General features: G+C 42.3%; 1 long non-coding RNA gene across 2 annotated transcripts in view; it reads left to right on the top strand.

Moving 5' to 3' along the window:
* Nucleotides 1–6571, top strand: part of LOC117796012 — a 130542-nt gene continuing 123971 nt past the window's right edge. For both annotated transcript variants that reach the window (XR_004620283.1, XR_004620282.1), the window contains exon 1: nucleotides 1–84. This is a non-coding gene — a long non-coding RNA (uncharacterized LOC117796012). The remainder of the gene's footprint in view (nucleotides 85–6571) is intronic.

Here is a 6571-nt window from a genome sequence, read left to right as displayed (position 1 = left end):
GCGGCGGGGCCACCGGCGAGTCCAGCGCCGCCGCAGCCCCCCAATGCGGCCGCGAGAAGCAGCGGGGGGGGCCGGCGATCGAAGGTAACGAAAATGGGGCTCATTTCCTGCCTCCTGAGCTTCTGCTCTGGCTCAGCATTGTCACGAGAAGCCCTCACTGTTCTGGCTGCTGCATTTTGGGGCACCCTTTGATTTTTTAAGGTGTCCGCCCCGTATTTCCACCTGGTTTCAGATTGATTTATAGCATGCAGCCCAAATGGGAAAGAGCCAGGGATAGCAAGTTGAATATTTTCATTAGTTTTGGCTCAAAAGTAAGTTCATTAAAAAAAAAAAGTTTCTCAGGAATTTGTGAATAGCCGTTTAAAATTTTTTCGTTTAAAATAGCAGACAAATGAATAATTTAAAAAATTATCAAATAATTGATGTAATGCTGTTAATTACTTCCTAGGGCTTTACTTTTGTGGGCTCCCCAGGCGTTACTTTTATTTTCAAGGAACTAACGTGTTAAATGTGGAGTTTGGCTCGGGCAGAGTTTACAGCATTGCTGTCGCAACTGTTTTGCTATCAATTATAAACAGTGTCAAATCTGTGGGCAGTTTCAGCCTCTTTTCCAAGACTGTAACTGGTTATCCTAATATGACATATACAGATGAGAGTTTCCTTTGAGGGCAGCAAGAATATTTCTCTTTTTGGAGAAGCGTTGTTTTGAGGAGAAAAACCATGATTACTGGCTGGGAGGCTGAAGAGACGATTTTTCATGCTTTGTTTATACTCCTGGGATGACATTTGGGGAAGGGAAAGGCAGTCTTTCTCGGCAGCTTTTAATTGTGGGATTATTAATTTACTTAATTTATTAGTTTCAATCAGTTGGGCTCGGGAAGCCCTCTGTCACAGGATGTGCTTAAGGTGACACATTTGCTAGCAGTTGGGACGCACGATTGCAAATGTAAAATGTGCCTCCAGTGGACGGGTCTGCTGGGAGCTCCCATGTGGAGCTATGGTAGGCAGGGTGCTCTTGGCTCATTGAGGAAAAAGGGAATCCTTTTCCTTAGCTAAGGAAGACATCCTGTTATATTCCTTTTGTTCCCTGTTTTTCATTGATCGCCAGCTCTGCCTTAGAGAGGGGAGAGCAGCTCAGAGTGCAGAGCGGAAGACTGCACAGATGACTACAAACCACTTCAACTCTCACACTGATTGGTCAGCTAGATTGAGACTTAGGAAAACAGCCACCCCAAACCTTCTTTTAAAATCCTGCTGTAATTTTCAGATTAGCCTTCTCGTGCTCAGATTCCTTCAAGATGGCTTTTTAATTTAGGGTGCAATTTGTGTGAGAGAACCTTTACGTTTAATTTTTCGTTGTTGTTTCTATCCAGATAAAGTAGGCCATTTTGGTGACAAATTTCTTTGCAGACGTCAGCTACTAGCTTACATTTACAGACATATCACTTTACAATACATTCTCCATGATCTCTGGTCAGGAGCTGTACAATGCAAAGTTGTTCAACTTAGAATAATTTTTCCTAGGCGGCTTTTGACCCGAATATTTAAACAGCACCATCAGCAGATGGATGTCTAGCTGGATCTTTACTTTGATCCTTTAAGGGTCCTGTGCATTAACATGTATCACGCACTAAATTTAAGTCTGCAACAGTGAAAGAAATAGGTAATGAAGAGCAAATGATCAAAATCACCTTGCACACCATGATTGGAAATTGTGGGGAGAATGCATTTCACATCCAAGAAAAGGGGCATTCTTCACCTTAGGAAAATAGAAATTAGTAAATATTGTGGAATTGTGTATCTACAAGACAAAAAAATATATAAGACCCATGGACATCTTCATCTGAGCCTTAAAACACTTCAATTAAAGAAGCATTGTCTCAGAAGTTGTTAAATGTACAAGCACTTTTCTGATTGGCTTAAAAATTTAGACACAGGAAGTGGATGGTATCTAATAACCGATGAGTGGAGACATGGTTGTCATGGAAACCGAGAAGAGTACCCCCCCCAACACACACACACACTACCATAACCACCACTTAAAAAAAAAAAAAACACCCTGCATGTCATCACAGATGCCTGGAGAACATGTTGGCTTCTGTAAGCTTTCCCACAGCATCTGCTGAAACCGGAGACCATGCCTGTCAAATCAAGGTCATTTTCCAACAACAACCAAAAATGCAGTCTCTTGGATTTCATAACCGTATTTTATTAAAAATATGTGAGGGGAAAAAAACCTTAAAGTGAGGTTGAGCGCACATGCTTACTTAGCAGTTGATTACCTCTGAGTTGTGCAAGGAAAGGCGAAGAAGAAAGTATTTGAGCACTTAATTGTGGAATCAAACTGATTTGTAGGTCCTACTGTTAGAACGAAGCTCTTTTTAGAGCCGTAAAGACTGGAGTGTTGCCCGTGGCTGAAGAGTCACTTGGGGAAGGTATAATGAAGAGGCTCTGTTTGCGAGAGGGTTCAAAGTTGAATTGTAGCAATTGAATTCAGAGAACTGGCATTTTGGAACCCTGAACTGAGGCTGCACGAGCAGGGATAAATTGACTGGTACTTTGCAAAGTACAGGGGAGGGTATTCTCAGTAGCTGAGCGGGGAGAGGAAAACTCCCGCTAAACAGGGCTAAACGGTTTCCAAACTGCAGCTAGTATTTGATTAACTTAGAAAAGTTTCCTCTTCTTTGGTAGATGAGAAGAGTGCTTTAGTTTTTAGGGTAGTCGAGAAGTTTTCAAAGTCCAAGTTGTGCCTATTTTCAATATCTTGGTAATGGCTTCAGTGAGGAGGGGGAAGAAGGGAGAAAAGTTTGGAGACCCTCCCCCTTTTCACTTTGCTGAGTGAAGAATAACCAAGGAGGCCCTCTCCTCAGTTTTGACTTAACGGTCAACTTGGAAGCTTGTAACTATGATGCCAGTGTGTTGCTTAACATTTCTCTAATCTTGTCAGTAGTAGTCTGTAAATTCTAAATTCTTGATATTCATTTAGTAATATCTTCCTTCCAATCATGATTTATAGCATTGTCTTGCTTTATCTTAATTGAAATTGGTCAGTTTTAAATCTTACTTACTTAACACTTTGATCTTTTTAAAAAGCAGCAAATTTTCCTTGTTTTTATCAGCTAATTGCATGGGGGGAAGAGAGAAAGAGGAAAGAATCCTGACTGTATTTTAGTGTTTATATAATGTCTGCCCCTATGCCGTGGGAAGTATGGACTTTAGAAGAAATACAGCGATATATCCTCACCTGTTGGGTTGATTCAGCATAAATATTTCATGATCCCATGTTGTAAATATTTAACTGATTGGGATTTGGTGAAAAAGTTGTATTTAATGGCACAACGGTTCTCTTTTAGCAAAGGATTTCCTGCAGGGAGCTTTCTTATCTATAAGTATGGTCATTGGCAGGAAGCAAGTCAGTTGCTTGTTTTTACAAACTGAAGGAAATGAATGGGATTTGTTGGTTTCTAGAATCTGCCTTCCTTCTCCATTGTCTCTCAAATAGTTTGCTCAGAATTTCTAAAGCGACTCCAAATCTTTGGCATTTCTATTTATTTATTTTTGACTTTGGGATTAGAAAAATTGGTCATTATACTACTATGTACAACTTATTTTACCAGTACAAATGAACGAGGTGTTCAATAATACTTTAATTCATTTTCAGTTGTCGGATAGACACATACTCACTGAAGCTGGCATTTTTTGATAGCTATGCCAAATTTCTAATGATTAATCCAGAATACCAATCAAATGTCAATTTCATGGAGAGGTAAAGGGAGAGAGGCAGCTTCATTCTCTTCTTTGCTTATTAGAAGAAAATTCATAAAGAGTGAATGTGAGGTATATGCCTCCTTTGCTGATGGCAAAAGGTTGGTGTGGGGGGAGAGTCAGAAATGGGCGGGGATGGGGGAGGGGGAAAGTGCTAAATCCGGTGTACAATCCATGTGAGAAAAACAGATCTTAACCTCAAAGAGATTTCTTGTGCAAAACTCTGGATTACTTTTTGGATAGTGTAAATAAGCACATTCAGTTGTTTTAACTTGTGTAGGTGTCAAATTCTGGAAGAGAAAACAAGGGCGAGCTTCTTTAAAGGAAAATAAGTACATAAACCTACATTTGAAGGCAACAGCCCTGGGGGGATGGGTAAGAGTGTCTGAGGGAGAGAATGATTTGTTGCAATGGTTTTCACACATTTTTGAAGACATCATTTTTGTTTTATATTTAGCACCGAATGGAATCTTATGCAAGACCCTAATACATGAGCAGAATAGGAACAGAGCTGTTTGGCGGAGAACCGAGAACGGAGAACCAGGAGCCCAGAGCCTGATGTCTTCCCCTGGGCTCTTCCTGGGGCTCACCCTAGAACCCTACTACTTCTGTGAAACAGTCTGAAAATCACTGCTTTTAAAGTGTCCAAAACATTCTCTAAAGAAGGCCCAAGGGAATGGCTTGCAGAGCCCTGGAACCTCTTAGCTGAAGAGAAAACTTTTGCCTTGACAGTTTAAGGGGCGTTTGTGCTCGGAGGGAGTAGGAAACAGGCACGTGCTACGGTGTACTTTAATAAGCCGGCGTGGCCATAATATGGCAAAGCCCTGCACTGGTCTCTAATAAGGGAAGGAAAAGGATGTTGTTTGGGGTTACTTCCAAACCAGGGCCCCCTTTCCCTATAAGCTCTGGGAACATTGCGTAGATGTATTTGAGACTACTTGGTAGTGATTATTCCAGAATACGTGGATTTATTCTGTTGCCACCTCGGGACCTGTTCTATCACTGTTATTCTATTTGTCAGTGAAAATTATTTCATATTAAGTGTCGTTCATGAAATGAAAGTTTGCCAAGCTCTATAATCTGCTTGGCAGACTCAGTCGTGTTTTGAGTGTTGAGTAAAATGATAACACACAGATGATATTTGAATATCATCAAATATATTCGCATTATCTCCTCTCTTGTGTGATCGACTGAAATAGCAGCGTTGGGGTTGGGCTCCGTTCTCCTCGCGTACATCCCAGAGCTACGAGTGTTAGATTTCTCGGGGTGGTGGACAGAGAAATCCCCTTCAGTTCCACTCTGGATTTTCACGACCGCTCGGTTCTCATGCGCACGGGTACGGAAGTGAGGAGAAATCAGGGGACCCTTCAGGCACAGTGTGGTGCCTCGTGGGTCTGGTGGCCACAGCCGTCCTGCTTGCTTCGTTTCCGGGAGCATGAACAGTGGGCGAGTTTGCAGACGTGGGAAGGACAGACCCCTCTCTCCATTCTCCCGTTACCCCCTCTGTGTTTGCAGTTCCCGTCATCTGCATGGGGTTGGAAATGGCGATTAGAAAAATCAGTGTTCGGAGAAGTTTCAGGTCTTCCAACAATTTGTGCCGGAACTTTTTCTTTTTCTTTTTTTGCTTTTTTGTAAGGTATGTGCCACACTCACAGTGGGACTTGAACTCACGCCCCTGAAATCAAGCATTGCAGGCTCTATACACCGAGCCAGCCAGGCGCCCCCGGGGAACTTTTTCCTTTTTTTTTAAAGAAAATATTTCCTCTACAAAGATGAAACCAGTATGAGCACAAAATAGTTGGCTGTGGTAGTGGATGGAGAGAAAATGATTGTGGTTAACTTTATTTGTTGAATTGTGTGGAAGAAAGCTTTTCATGTGTAGGCTGTTTAAAGCTATCTTATTCTTCCTCCCACTGCATTTCAAAGAAGAATGAGTGTGTACGAAGAAATCCAAGGGAACTGTCCCAAGGCATATTCATGAAAATAGACCAGTGATTCCTCTTGAGTGAGCACTTCAACTCCGATGTTCTTGGGGACTTTTGTTTTTGAACTCAAAGATGCGGTCCAGTTACTGGGACCTGGCAGAAATTGCTAGTGTAGGGGGGCGCCTGGGTGGCACAGCGGTTAGGCGTCTGCCTTCGGCTCGGCGTGATCCCGGCGCTACGGGATGGAGCCCCACATCAGGCTCTTCCGCTATGAGTCTGCTTCTTCCTCTCCCACTCCCCCTGCTTGTGTTCCCTCTCTCGCTGGCTGTCTCTATCTCTGTCGAATAAATTAAAAAAAAAAAATCTTAAAAAAAAAAAAGAAATTGCTAGTGTAGGACTTCAGATGTCATGCAGAGTGTGTCCTGGGTACCTTTCTTAAGAATCGGATAACAGCAAGTTCTCCTTGAAGAGGGGACTCTAGTATATTATAGAACACTTTAGATTTCAGATAATCTCAGGTTATCTTTTCACACCCTGACATTTTCTGATTTGGCAAACTGAACAGTTTTGCAGCCTTTAAAACGGTTACCGTTTAATGACTGGTTAATACAGATCTCTAAATTAAGGTAGTCCTACTGTTTCATGGGACTAGATTTAGCATTGATAGTGGTCTCTTGAAATAAGTTGCTATGGATAAGTTTGGCAATATCGGGTAACAGAAAAATTGTATTGCACTAGTAAGAGGCTTTCCTTTAAAACGTACCTTGCCCGGGTGCCTGGGTGGCTCAGTGGGTTGGACGTCTGACTTGGGCTCCGGTCTTGATCTCAGCATCCTGGGATGGAGCCTTGTCTCAGGCACGGGGCTCAGCAGGAGGAGTCGG

Source organism: Ailuropoda melanoleuca, chromosome 14, assembly GCF_002007445.2.
Source record: "Ailuropoda melanoleuca isolate Jingjing chromosome 14, ASM200744v2, whole genome shotgun sequence".
NCBI classification, from domain to species: Eukaryota; Metazoa; Chordata; class Mammalia; order Carnivora; family Ursidae; genus Ailuropoda; species Ailuropoda melanoleuca.
The sequence above is the reverse complement of the archived record's forward strand: the minus strand, read 5'-3'. Positions and strand labels throughout refer to the sequence as shown.